We start from the raw sequence: 15,318 nt of genomic DNA, 5'->3' as shown, positions 1-15,318 counted from the left end.
CTGGTGTAAAAAACAAAACAAAACCACACACACACAAATTAAGTTAATTATCTCATTGTTTCCCTTTAGCAGCACTTCAGTATTAACCTCGCAACACACCACAAACTTGTTTGCCCCATGAACCAAGTGGCCAGTCATAGCTGGTCAGCCTCAGGACAGATCCTACAGGCAGTTGTGCTTCATGTCAGAGGATAAAGACCATAAATGATGCTTCAATTCAGAGTTTCTCTCTTAAATAAGCCCCGTGCCAATGCCACAGTGCTGCTGGAAATTACACTGTAGAATTCTATTTTACCCATTGAGCCAAGTTTTCATTCACCATATTCAGCAGATTGGAACATGGATCCCTTTCTTCTAACCCATGTTCCTGTCATCTGTGTTGGCCCTAAAGCTGAAAATAAGTTGGCTCTGAAGTTTCAACTTAAGATGGCACTTTATAATCCCTTGTCCACATTTTCACAATATTTTTATGCATGTAGGTGATTGTTATTGCTAAGTAGTATTGCAGGTATTAAGCATCAACAGATTAGGACAGTTCATTTCACTCTGAATTATTCTTATAATGATAGCTTCAGTTACCATTTAAAAAAATACCACCAACACACACAAGTCAGCAAAATTAATTTAATCCTCACAATACAGATCTCGCATCAGAAAACTTAAACCATCCAGACAATTTTTACTTAATCAGTTTATCACAGTTAAGCCCAATATTTAACTACCAGGGATAGCACTGGCTTTCGTAGCTTATCCGCAAATACCTCCTCTGAATTCCCAGCCTCCTACCTCTTCACCTGCTCTGGCACTTCAACCCTTTTCTCTGATCTAAGGACCTCATATTTCAGTGGACAGTTTTCCATTAGCTGCTTTTACATTAACAAGGCAAAAGGGAAACCTCACGAAGTCCACAAGCATCAACTATGTAACAGACACACAAACCACACCTTGAGCACAGACACTTCCCTCAAACCACAGTGATTACACTTCATCCAAGACTTAACCAGATCCTGCTGCGTTCCCTACCAGCAAGTAAATGGCTATTTTCCTTTAAAATTTCAGTTTCTCTGATCATGCATGCTAGTAAGATTCAATCATTTCAATGTTTAGGGAATGCAAACATGAAAGCACCACAAGCAAAGCAGTTTATTAAAAAATGTAAATGAACATTATGTTTGCCCAGCTCTAACATTTACCAGCATCACACAAGTGAAACAAGAAACAGTACTTATTAATGCTTGAGGGCAACTTTGATTTAAAATACCAACCAACCCAGTATTATGAACTACAGATAACACTGAATGTCAAGGAATCCCAATTTTGAAAGGCCAGTGAAATGAAAATTTACATATTTGAAAATTAAATAATTGCAGAGCAGGTATACCCACTGAGACTGACAAGTTGTTTTAAACCTACTTGAGTACTTTTGCTCTGTCTCAAAGTCTTACTCATCACAGAAGTTGTCAGGGAAGTACCGTATATACTCCTAGCTCAGTCCAGTTCTGGGAGAGGAAACTGCCTGCTGCCACAGAGGAATACAGATTGGAATTTCTCAGGCACATGCCCTCCAAAACAAGTCTTTACTGACCATTTTAGAAAATATGGGGGTAAATACTTTGGATGTGAGAATATACTGAAAAAGGGATTGAGTATGTACTTGAAAGAATGACTCACCACAGGCTTCATGACCCAACACAAAAGCATCTATTCTGACCTCAAGAGCCACAGACAGCATGGAACTAGATATTTTAATTGCATTGATATGGGTACAGGGACAAAGGTTAGAGGAAATGAAGTGTGGGAAGAGTCAGTGATTCTCACATAAAACAGGCAACTAATTCTGCCTGTTTCAGAAAAGACATATCTTTAGAAAAAAATGACATGTCAACTTCCATACATTCTTGCTCTCATTTTCTTGCACTATTTCAAAGTAAAACAAATGAGTTTAAGCAAACCAAATGTTGCCATTTAGAAGAAATTACAATTTTTATATAGCCTTAGTTGTGCAAAATATCGGGTACACAACTATTCACAATGACCTGCTATTTCTTTCCCTTAAAAAAAAAATTAACAGAACAGATTAGCAAATTCTTTCTAACAGTAAGAATAGTGAAGGTCTGGATTGGACTGTTTGTTTCTAATCTGTTCTTAAAGCTTTCTGGTTGTAGATTAAAATATATAGGAAATGAAATTTTAGATGTAAACTGCACAAAGTGCACCAAAATCCCTTTTCAGCCAAGTCTCTTCCAACAGTCTTTAATTCAGGATTGTTTCACACACATCGCATCATTGTCATCATAGGGTAAAAATTGTACAGATCTCAGAAACAGACCAATGGGAAAACAAATAAGGAAAATAAGCACAGAAGGACAGACACTTAGCTTCAAGCAAGTATCAAGGTATCAGCAGACACTGCTTACAAACCCTTATTTGCATTGATGAAAAGAAACGAAACAGAAATAGAAGCGATAGTATCACCCTGCCGAAGTATTCCATCTCCTGGGGAAAGCAGACAGCTCCTTTGACCAGTGCTAATAAGGTTTTAAAGTTGTCTGAGGCCACTGATGAAACGTGTAAAGATAAATACTACAGGGAAGGACTACAGCCAAAACCATGAATACAAAACTGCAGGGAAATTGAAAGAAAACAGGAGCTGTATGCTCTGGTATATCCACCAGGATTCCCCACTCACCACCAAAACAGAAAGCACACAAGATTTAAAGTCATATGAGAACCCACATATTTTCAAGGGGCCATAAAAGAATTAACTTATGAATGCAGGCCAGTTAGAATAAAGCTTTACCCACCCTTCACCCTCCAAAGGCAACAGGAAATTACACTATTTAGCATCATGAGTGGAAAACAAGGGAAAATCCAAAACCAGCAAAGCCTTCTGGAACAGTCTGAGTGCTCTCCAGTTTCCAGCAATAAGTCAGGCATCCAGAGATGTGTGGGAGGTATGGCAAGAGATAGCAGAGAGCTGGTCCACCTGTGCATAGTAGTAATGAACATACCTAACTTGGCAGCTGATATAGGATTGAAAGAGTGAAGGCACACCAGATGAACCGCTAAATATCATGGGCCAAGTGCTCAAAACAACAGGTAAACAGGTAAAAATATTTGCAATATTCCATCTGATCTCCAAGCCACTTACAGTAGCCTGAACAAATCACCGTGAGAACAGCAGCTAACTTCTTCCCACTATCTTACTGATGCCACAGTCTCTTCTCCCCACCTGTCCTGCCATACCCCAGGCAAGAAGCTAACAGAAGGCAGGGGAAAATAATGACTAAGAGCAGAGCATCACTGCCTAGAGCTTAGAGCCAAACAGGGAAGAAGAACCTGTGAAAAGTTCAGCTAAGGCCTATAGTCATCTGCTCTTCACAGCTGCTCCTCAGATGCTGGAAACAAGGAACTTCAGATAGGACATGTGCACAAGTGCAGCAAAATAGAATTGATCTACGTACACAATATAGTTCTAAAAGAGAACGTACATCTTTTCACATAGGCTGAAGACTGAACAGACACAAGAATAGAAGTCTCACATGTAGTAGTCTCAAGCACTTATCTTTGAAAGGATTCCTAATTCATGCTTAGTTATAAGTGCTCTGAAAGATACTTGGCATTCAAGTTTGAGTATTTACTGTATTTAGCAAACAGCAAAAATTTACACTGCTTTTACATTTCCTTTTCATGACTTCATTTCTATATACATTTAAGTAAATAAGGTTCTTCTAAGCTAAAACATACATGTTATCCCAAGACCCCTATATATGGGTAAAGAGGCATAGCTGATTTAAAGAAGGTCATATAGGAAACCTTTAAGAGCTAAGAATACAATTCAACTTCAGAAACAGTCTTTAAAATGCTACCAGTCTTAACCCTTTTATTTTGGGCACCTCAGCTGTTGGTCGCTGCTTGGTTTCAGACATTTAAGCAGTAGTTGCAAGAATCTGATTTGACTACACATTATGCAATTCTTACTGCAAAGAGAAATAATAACTGAAGTCTGTATGACCCTCGACAACAAGTCAGTAATGCTCCAGTTTGCACAGCACTAAATGGTGGGAAAATGAAAAAGTACTTGTAGTTCCAGAAGGGCTACAACATGGATTTCACCTCGGTATAACCTCATAACCTCAAGTTCATTGCCTTGATCAGAATCCGATAAACGAAACCAGTGGAATATAAGAGTTTAGGCAACACAGCATCTTTGCTAGTTTGTGGAGCCTAAACAGTTTACAGCAGAAGTGCAGGCACAGTGCTGCAAATTCAGATTTACTTTCCTTGGTTACCTCCTGCAGCCTGTTAGGAGCAAGCACAGATATTACCTGAGGACCCATCACCACATTTAAGCCAAGAAGTTAGTTCAGGGGCATTTCACTCACCAGCACTCCCTTTTCATTTAAGACAGGCTCCTCCAAAAAAACACTCATCTGTATTTTGCCTTTACCCACATCTCCCAGAGCAAAGGCAAAAAAGCATGACATGGCTTTTTAAATATTCAGTTTTTAAAAGCAGGAAATTATTCAGCTTTTATGAAAACTTTAACAATCACATATGAGCTCAGACTTCCTGAGATAAAATATTTATTACAGTAATGGAAGCTTGGCTTTCCTCGTCTTCAGCAGTCTCCCAAAACAGCAAACTCCCACCCTGGAACTGTTTCCTGACCTCTGACAGGGTCATCTATGTATAACTACAGACAAAATACGCCCATGACATTCCAAAGTTCCATGGTAAGTTCACTAAAAAGAATACAGTAAGTTCAGTTCACAACTCAACTGAGCCCTGATTTTCATGATAAAACATCCACCCCAGGAAAAAAAAATGTAAGTAGCTCTTAAGTAAACCTTTAAGTAACCCTTAGGCTGCCAAACGTAGCACACACTGATTCTTGAGCAATGAGTATGAAGCTCTCCAAACAGACCCTCATGTCAACTACTGCCTCCTGATAAGCACAAGCAAGAAGTAAGCCTCCCAGAGCAGGTTTCAATGTGCAAATAAGGAGTCCAGAGACCACAGGAGAGTACTGCACTAGACACCACTTAGTACCACCATTCCACAGAATAATATGCCTAGATCCTGGACTTTAGCATGTAAATGACAAAGAAAAGGAGAAGCCCATTATTTCAAGTAACTATGATAATTAGGAAAGTCTGTTTGAAATTTCAGTTTGTAAAAATTGAGGGGCTTTTTGACAACTGAAGTATGTTTCATTTACAGCTAAGAGTTCAATTAACAGCAAGCAGAACATTCATCCACTTCACACCGAAATTTTCCTCTACTCGAGTATCCATGTCTTAATCACCATAAGCTTCTTTGTATTCCTATTTAAAACGCCTTTCTCAGTAACACTTCCTAACACCATCTGATAATCAGACATTTTATATGTAAATATCTTCTAACCACATAAAAAATCTGCAGATCCCAAATATTTTTGCTGACTAAGATGCACCCAGCAAAGCATTAATGAGCAAGGCATGTGTCTTGTCCCTGCATTTTTTTTGTTGTCTGATCCTGCCCAGCTGTGAACAAAGAAAATGAAAACAATGTAAAAAACTGTACTTTCTGCTATAGTGAACTAATCCCACTTCCATAAAGCAAGAAACATCTCATCATTCACATTTAACGGCTCACAGACTGATTTTGACAAGGATGGACAGCTAGAGGTCACATGGTACCAACACCTACTCATGGTAGGTCATCTTTATGGCAGATACCACCATGAGTAGGCTGCCTGGCTCAAAGCTTCTGGTCAATACAGAAGTAAACCAGCAAACGCTCTCATTCCTTTTTGTTAGAAAGGCTACCAACAGTTGAAGAAATAAGGACTGTTTATTCTCAGGGCAGCAACATTGATGAACAGAAGACAGGACATATAAGCAGCTTAAAAAATTCCTCACAGTGGCCAAAAGGACAGAGAAGAGGTGTATCAGCCAAGAACTCTCCCAATCAGAAGAAAGCTCGTGGGACAGAAAAATAAACAGACAACTCTTCTCTCTACCACAATAGCAGAGAAATTTCTCTCTTTACACATCTACAAACTAGAAAAAAATCCACAGAGAGCAATCTCAGTAAAGATCCAGGATCTTCTCTCCAATTACCGAAGCTTGAGATGGACCTTCAATATCATACTGCCTCTGCACAAAGATGCTCTCACCCTTTGTATTAAGCTCAGATTTACTCTCAAATCTGCATACAACAAGCAGTGTTCAATTCAAACCATTTCAGCAGACTACAAAATAACATCAAGCCGTCATTTCAGAGAACAGTTACACGTTAGGCTCCACACAGAACCCAACTTTCAGTGATTTAAAGTAGGTTTAATGCAATAGCAGTTCTAAGTAGGTTTTATCTTTTCTTCAAATGGAAAGCTTAGCTTGAGGCTGCAGTGCTTGCCACCACACTAATTAGTCCACTTGTTCGATATATTCTGTCCTTCAAGTGGAGGACACAGCACAATGAACTGTTTACACTTTCACGGGAGTATAAGGACAGAGGCGAGGGACCAAGAAGGTACTGTACCATGAAGCTGTGCATTGTGTATAAGCACAAGATAAGTCCTCATTTCTGGCCTTACAGAGAATATACCATTACTTGCATGACAATAGGGGCTTAACTCTGGAAAGAAATAGAATCTCCATTATATCAAAAATTATAGAATCACAGAATGACCTGAGTTGGAAGGGACTCCCACAAGGATCACGAAGTCCAACTCCTATCCTTGCAAAGGAGAACCCCAACATTCACACCGCGTGTATGAGAGCGTTGTCCAAATGCTTCTGTAACACTGACAGACTTATCACCATAACTGCTTCCCTTGGGAGCCTGTTACAGTGCTCCACCACCCTCTGGGTGAAGAGCCTTAATTGAAGGGACATTCTGCACCAAAGCTGGATTAAAGCTGACAAACTAACACTCATGCCACTAGTAGCACACAACCATCTTCAGCAATATGCAAGACCTGCCTCAATAACTACATATTTCCTCCTTGCTACAAGTACAGCAGTTCAGACTCAGCGACTGCTGCCGGGAGTGAGCTGGGAGCTATTATGTCTCAAGGCAGGACTATCAGCGTGACAGAAAGGTCATAAAAATCACAGGCAGAGGCAAGTGAACAAATTGCCAGAGACTCACTGGAAGAACCCACCCAGGGAATATTTAGGTCTCTTGACTTCTTCAAGAATCAGGTGCTTGACCATACTGTAACCTCAAAGTGGTCATTTAATTCTAAAATGAAGTCTACAAGCACATCACTTTCAGTTACTGATTGCAGAGACATCACTTAGAGACACGTTCACTTTTCCAATGTGAACTGGCACCCGACACCTTAATTTCTCACTACAGCTTTAAAAATTAGATCTTCCTAACCTCTTTGCATCCTCTTTTGATACAATTTCTTTCAACTCCATCACGTTCTAACCACATAGCACCACCTCCTTATGGGTTTCAACAAGCCTCTCATCCTCTCTGAATTTCTTAGGCAGTTACAAATCACCCTTTGTCCCCACTCTAACAAAACACACCTGCAACCCCTTCCATACATTCAACATCCAAAAAGCAACTGATTTGTCAACTATTCCACTGCTTTGGCATTTGTCTATTGCTTCAAACATCAATCGCCATTCTACTAATTTGTCAGCATTTGTTGATGTACTGTCTAGCTTCTTTGGGGTGATTACTTTGCATTTATTTATCTTTTAAAAAATAAGTTATATAGCAGTTGAAAGTCACAGCAAATGCCAGGAAACTCATTTATCTGATCTGCAGAAATCTCCAATTGCTCAAACGCCTCTATTTTTAATTACAATGGTTTAGAAATACATTCACAGTGGTGAGAAGCTAACAAGCAAGTACAGAGCCATAGACAGTTGGAAGTCCCAAAACCAGAGCTATGACAGATACATTTCATATCATAAACCAACAACTCATTTAAGCAAAATTAATTCGTATGTGACAGACTAGCACACCTTTTTCATTATAACTTCCATTTAATATATTACTGCAAGGCTGCATTATTGCTACCCTGCCTCACCTCTACCCAGAGCCTCCTATCACCACTAATCCACATTCATACAAGCCAGAAGCGAAAAACCCAACCATGCAACAGAGCTAGACCGGTATGTTCCTACAGGTAGATAGCATTCTTTAAATGTCTCAATAAAAAGCCAAGTACAGACCCTTATCTGACAAACATTACTGATGTCAGACCCAAGAATAAAGAATTGTGCATCAGTAAAGAAAAAATGGTTTTCTAAACATAATTCCCAGAAGTCAATCATATAAAGACACTGAAATAAAAGCAGAAGATAGATTTTTTTTTTTAAGTTTCTAGTCTTTCCTATGCATTTGAAATCTGCTGTCTTCCCATTCTGCCTCGCTATAGAAATTCAAAACTTGTATGTGTTTCCACATAACAGCAATGCAAGAACATAATCTTCAGTAACATGGTGGAAATTTTCTAGTACACTTATTTTCTGCAAGCTTTGCAAACCCTTCTGATAAAAAACCCTTCTGTAATGCCCCTGAGAAATACACCATTGAAATGGCATAGGATAGAATGTATGTTTTTACAATTGATAATAAAATTTGTCAAGTAACTTTCCTGAAAAAAACCCAAACATTTCAAGCAAGTAAAGCCATCTATAACGGTCCACATTTTTTTTCATAATTGTAATGAATTTTGTGGTTTTATAAGGTTAAGACAGTATTAGCAGGAAAGGTTTCTCAAATAAGGAAAATCTTTCATCTTAATATGGTTTTCATATCACTACTCATTCAAAACAATTCCCATAAAGTCTCAATTTAACATGCAGTGTTTAATTCTATAGCTTTTAACGTCCAAACGTAAAGAGATTAGCAACCAAATTGCATCTTATGTCAAGACAAAGAAATCGCTTTGGTCAGCCTAATACAAATACTTGCAAGATTTTGGCACTTTGAAGACAGTTTTTCTGGGCTAGAACTAAAAAAGTTTATTTCCTGCCTGTGGAGCTGCAGCGTGGCCACACACACAGGCTGTGGGAGATGGCGGTGATCACTCAGACTGACCCATTTACCCGCTGTTAGAAACAGACACAATGAGGAATTCAAATCTACATAGTGGTTACCCAGTCTTGTTTTAAAGACTGACAGTAAGAGAAGCGTAACTGCATCCACTGTGCAATGGGTAGTTAGGCACCTAGTAATGTCATACAACTTGCTACCGTAGCAGTCACCTAGACTTTGTTAACGCTTTGCAGGCTAGACCCTGTAAGCTAAGAACCAGTACCATTCTGATTAAGTTCTGATTTGATAAATATGTCCTTTCAAGAAGTTAAACAAATGCGGTGCCTGCATTAATTTTTAAGACTGAAAGCGCACCTTTAAACTTATCTTTAGACTGCGCCTTTTCTCCAGTGTGTTAGCATCTCCTTCTGAATGTCAAAAGCAGCTGTAGCAGCGCCAGCCACAGACAAGTTCCATTAGTACCTTGCGTGTAAGATTTATCTGTTCTTATACCTAAGGCTTAGCTCCTCAGAGCCTCACTAAATGCTAATGTTCAGCTGGATTATCCTCCAACACCTCTTCAGGCCACTGCTTTCAAGGAGGCCTTCTCTAACCTACAGTTGTTCTGAGGTACAGCAGCTTAAGTGTGACCAAATACCAAGCCTACTTGGCTCGAGTACATTATTTAAAAACAAAAAGTTAAACCACAACTACTGAAAAAGCAGTTGCTGCATTACCTCTCCCTCAAGTAACCAAGTCTGAACACAATGACATCAATTTAAAAGACCTCAAATTTCAGAAAGCAGGATGAATCAGGCACTATTTGTGACTACAAACTGACATTTAAAAACCCCAGGGATCACAAACTAGTATGATTCAGAAGCTTTTTTTCTGCCTTTCTTTTTCCTACACACGAGCATAAAAACACGATTTGTCTTCTACGTGTGCTTCATATTGGTGAACAGTTTACAGAATCCTAATCACGTCACACAATTTGCACATTGCAGCTGAGGAAGCAATAGGAAACTGGCAAAATACTGGTGGTGTAAGTTGAACATTAGATGAACACAATTTTCAGGCCTCTGTCTCAAGCTCTGCATATTTTGATATGATCTGGCTTTAAGGACAGTAGCTTGCTGCTGCAGAGAGGGGAAGGCTCTGCTCCCTTCTCTTTCCTCACCTGGTTACAGCAATGTCCACATCTTACTGGACTTTTCACAGAACTGCTCTAACTCCCTAACTCTTCCCTTTGAATGGCAGGGAAGAAGGGAAGCTGGGTATCCTCCAGCAGCTGAGGCAGACGGGTAGAAGGACTCAGAGGGCTCAAATAAATACCAGAGCTTATTATAAAAAAAAAAAACAAAAACAAAAAAATGTTTGAAACTTCCCACTTCCACGTGTGGTAAATGGCCATATTAAGCCACATGAGCCCCCCCCAGTCCCCAAAGATAACTTCCTGGACTCATTCTGCTAGTAGTCCGTGGCAGAGCTCTCACATGACATCAAGAGAAGCATGAAGACAAGACAAGCGCTGAAGGTGGAGACAACAGCTCTCACTGCCTAAGGCTACAGTTCTGCGTAAGTCTAAGCCTATTTAACTACTAACTATTCATATCACACCATCTTCAGCCTGGCACCTCTGCTCACTGGACAACTCTTGTTTCAGTGTGCTAAGGAAAAAGAATAGCTATTAGCTCAAATCAGTTTATGACAGATTAAAGGCTGAAATGGCTCAGTAAAGGATCCAACAAGCATTGCAGCTGTCCAAAGAAAAAGGGATAAAAGCAGCACAGCCAAGAGTTGGTGACTGACTTCTCTATAACCATTTAGCTTGAGATTCAGCTCTCACTATAATTCTAGTGGTGTCAGAAATGAAGAACATTTGAAACTGTTCCAGTAACTGAGGGCCCCAAAATAGTCATAAGTGGGAGGAAATATGATTACCAGAAAAAATTAGGATTATCTCATAAGCTGACTTGACAGTCTCAGTTTTTTGTCTTTCCAATCTAAAGCTAAACATTTATTCTCCCGACGAAAGCTGAGATCCTTGCCCATAAGTCTGCAGACAGGACTTGAATTCCACAAATTCTGATTCATTTGTTCTACTAAGTGATACTTATTACACCGGCTCTTCATATCGTATATGAATTGCAGCAAATATACTTCCTTATCTTAAACTCAGCAGAAGAGTAGCTAAAGTCTATTCTGTCACGCTTCCCACATAGTGAAACAGTGAGGATTTAGTCAAATATTGGTAATCTCCATCTCATGTCATCAGTAGCATGAGTCATGTGCAAGACCCACTAAAGCACAGTGCGGTAAACGTACCCTGAGCCAGAAACCTGCTCCAACAGATGACTTTAATATATTTACCCATGATGGTGACCGACTAGATGGCGGGACTGAACTAAACTGCTATGCCATGTGTTTTTTACATAACAGTATTCCTGACCAAGAACACATATAGAACATCTTTTTTTCTGTGGCTATTATTCAGTTTCGCATTGGCAAAGTTCAACAAAACCAACAAATCTCCTAATGCTACACTGCCTCCATTACAACTTCCAGATTTCTTTATTATTGCTGTGGTACTCAGTTTTGACTCACAAACCTCCAGCTCCTGTTTTAGAGCCTTTCTTTGTTGAAATGTAACAGACATTCTGATCCAAACAGCAAGAACTAATATAAAGCCTGTTCATCAAGAAACATATCCTTCAGGATATATAAGAGCATTCTAACATGCCTATATAGTTCAGTACATTCAGAGACTTTGATGATTTGCTCACACACTTTGGAAGTCCTATGGAACGTCATTAATGAGCTATTCCAACAAGATGCTTGTGTATATGAAGATATAGTAGCTTTAAATGGAAGCTCTTTCTACAGTAAGTCTTAAATTTTTATCCTTTAGTTATGAGAAGATGTCTTTGTCAATGCGCTGGCTAAGTGAAAACACAAACAAGGAAGACGATGCTTATTCTTAAAGTAGACTGTGGAGAAGCGTGACATGAGAGAAGCACTGTACCAAGATAAAAGGCTTAGAACGTCAATTAAAAAAAAATAAATCTTACAACTGCAATGTTCACCAACCTTTCTTCTCTTACCTCTGTCTGCCATTTATCCTGTACTGGGAACCTTCTCCCCCTGCCCCCAGCCGTCTTGGCAGAAATGTGATGTAAGCAAACTCCATATTTAAAAGTGTGAAAGAAGATTCACAGTTTACTCTCTTCAGTACTTCACTTGGTGTTGATCTGTTTTCTCTGTTATACAGTTTCATACTATTATCAGAAGTTGTTTTACCACACCTCTCCACTGCCTTTCCAGCTATGGAGACTGACACTTTCCTCATTGTCAGGCACAGCATATTTTGAACACTAGTTATAGGACACTAACTCCATTACACCAGAAATTCAACCTTTGATCAATATATAATTATGGCTCCAGAGTCATAAGCTTGAGACTATTACTTAGCCTGTTCCTACACAAATGACAAAGACAGGCCATTCTTAAAAAAAAAGTTCATTTGCATTCCTAATGTTTCGGCAACCGCTATTTTTCAGCAACCAGTACTCCAAAGTTGGAAAACAACACACCACCTTATGTCTAAAGCTTTGAAACAGCAGCCAAGGGAATTCCATGAGAAACAAATTGTTTTTTTTAAGTAACAAACAAAAAAAAAATTAATTCAGTCATTACACTTGCCTGAAATAAAAGGAACTAAAGAACAGGCACAGTCAGACCTGCTTAAACCACAATTTGGTTAAGACTGCCTGAGAACCCTAAAGCAAATTACTATACTGCAGGCTTATGAACAAACTAGGCCCCACCATAATAAAACACTCCTTTGTCATCCATTAAGCTTGTTTTCTAAAAAATCCTCAAAACTCTCATTCCCTGTCCTCACAGGGACACCCACCGTATCCCAGTGACAAACCAGGTAACAGCTGGTAACAAGCCAGCAACATCCTTAATGTCATTTCTGAAAGACAACTTTCCTTCAAAGTGCATCAGTGTTTGCAAGAGTAAGGTCAAGGAACAAGGCATATTTCCTAACAAACATAGAACTGAGAAGAACTGAGTTACTCCAGCTATACTGGTTTGGTTCTCCTGTAACACAAAGTGAAGTTTTCTCCCAGATTAACAGTCACTGAAAAGCAGCTTGAGCTGCAGTTCACCATAAGCTGTCCTTACCAAACTGTTTTTATGAAGCCCTTCAGAAACAGAATGTCAGTCTCAGGTCTGCCCCTAATAGATAGGTATGAACAATGCAAGCTATTACTTAAATAAAACTAACCCTTTGTGGGACTAACTTGCATACAGAAAGCTTTAACAGATAAAATCCCCTTGTGGAAGAGATTATTACAGAGCTAGTCTGGCGTAAATTGCTTACCACCTGACCTGTCCCATTGGGATTAACACTGGCAGTGCATGTACAAATTCTGACCAAGTTGTTTTGCCCTCAAAACTCTACACGGGACCAGAATCAGACTACACACATAGCAAAAATTAACAGCTGCCATCTGAGCTAACAGCTGCGCTACAGATGCTATTGGTGAAGGAACAAGGCAGCTCTGTGGTCAGACACTAACACAGCAAGGCCAGCATTACAGATCGCAGCAGTGGAGGCTGACACACATCACCAGCAAGTGTTTTAGTTACTACTTGCACTGTAGATTTCCAACAGACACCAGCTAGCCTTATCTGGCTTCATGAATAAACCCACTGGGGCAAACAGTGGTTTCTGAAAGCAAACTGTAAATTCATGCCCAGTGAACACTCAGTTTTGAAGTGTTTTATCCACCATCCTTCATCTTTTAAAAAGAACTGAAGCTTAACAGCTCCCACAAAGACAATACATCTCCCACTCTCTAAGGGAAATCATAGAAATGAAAAAAAATCCAAAACTTAAAGGAACGCAGAAAGCACCTGGTTTAGGGAGTTCTCCAAAGCCAATACAATTACAGATGGGAAGTGTATTTTGGGGGGATACATGAACAACTAGGAAAAAGAAAAAAAAAAAGACTATTTCTCCATTCACCTCCTGTCTTTGGAAAAAGTGCATACATACTCCCTTGAGTTACCCTTCTCTCCCATTGACTGTTATCAGAAGGGAGCCCCCATTATTGTAAGTGCAGCCTCTCCACCCGTGCTCTAACAGTTTCTCGCACAACACTCAAAAAACCGAGCACAGCTCTGTAAGCACTTCAGTAACGGTGAGGGGGAATACTTGATTGTTTCAGGCACAGCCTGGGGAGGGGAGGAGGTACAGCAAGAATTCAGAAACCTTATCAACTTGTTGTAGCTAGACACGCTTTAAATTTACTGCTTTGTCCCAAGCAGTACCAAGTTTGACAAAAGTCTCAACCAAGATTTGGCCCTAATTCAAATCCTATTTAATTCAAGAGAAGCACATGCTATGGAAGGCTGATCTTGCTTTGGCAGGTGAGAAGGTCTACCTTGCTAACCAGGCACACCTTGACACAAGTGACCCTCAATTTAAATTCACTGGGAACAGATGCACTAACAAAACAAGCTTACAAGGTTAACTTGAATGTATTGGTTACCAAGAGTCTTGATTCGTATGCTCTGATACCAAGATTAACTTTGTGCTGTCGGTACAACGCAAGAAAAGAACTCACAGTCGTTACTTTCATTCAGAAGACAAGAAGCACTGAGGAAATCAGCACGTCTTCATTTCTCCGCACAGTCCCCAGCCATCAGACTAAGCCTGGGCTCCTTGAGGGAAGATGTCCTGCAAGAACAGAAGATGGAAGACAATAAGAATCACTATTTCCTTTGTTACTTTATAGCAAAATACTAGAATTTGTTTTAGCTACTCCAAACAGTCAGGTACACATTAAGGACCCAAACTGTACTCTCAGATGCGAGGGAAACACCGCTGTAAGAAGCATAATTCTCTTCTTCTCTGAGCTGTAAAAGGTGGACCTGTCACCTTACCCTCTACTGTGCCACATCATGAGCAACCAAAGGGAAAAAACATTCAATTCGCACTCATGACGCTGGGGCCAAACCACACAACCTGAAGTTTTCCTACTCTGAAAACTGCTACTATCCCATACAAAAGCTAACCTTTTAATTTTAAGGCTAAACTGAATACTCTGCTTTAGTCACTATAGGCAAGACCACATCTCTTTAGCATCAGTGATCTCAGTTTCTGCTTTGAGACATACCAGATTCCTAAGGACAGAAAAAAAACCAAACCCACAACCAACTTTATCTCAATCTCCTGGACTCTAAACTCAGAATATCTACCAGAAAGTGGTGTAGTTCTAGAAACACTAAGTAGCTCATCCCTTCCATACGATATAG

At 39.7% G+C, this 15,318-nt stretch overlaps 1 protein-coding gene across 1 annotated transcript in view; it reads right to left on the bottom strand.

Moving 5' to 3' along the window:
• HMG20A (high mobility group 20A) overlaps nt 1-15,318 on the bottom strand; it is a 36,228-nt gene that overhangs the window by 19,379 nt on the left and 1,531 nt on the right. The window contains exon 3 of the mRNA XM_069866925.1: nt 14,628-14,740. The gene's annotated coding sequence lies outside the window, so the exon portion shown is untranslated. The remainder of the gene's footprint in view (nt 1-14,627; nt 14,741-15,318) is intronic.

Source organism: Phaenicophaeus curvirostris, chromosome 12, assembly GCF_032191515.1.
Source record: "Phaenicophaeus curvirostris isolate KB17595 chromosome 12, BPBGC_Pcur_1.0, whole genome shotgun sequence".
NCBI lineage: Eukaryota > Metazoa > Chordata > Aves > Cuculiformes > Cuculidae > Phaenicophaeus > Phaenicophaeus curvirostris.
This window is presented reverse-complemented; position numbering and strand designations above follow the sequence as displayed.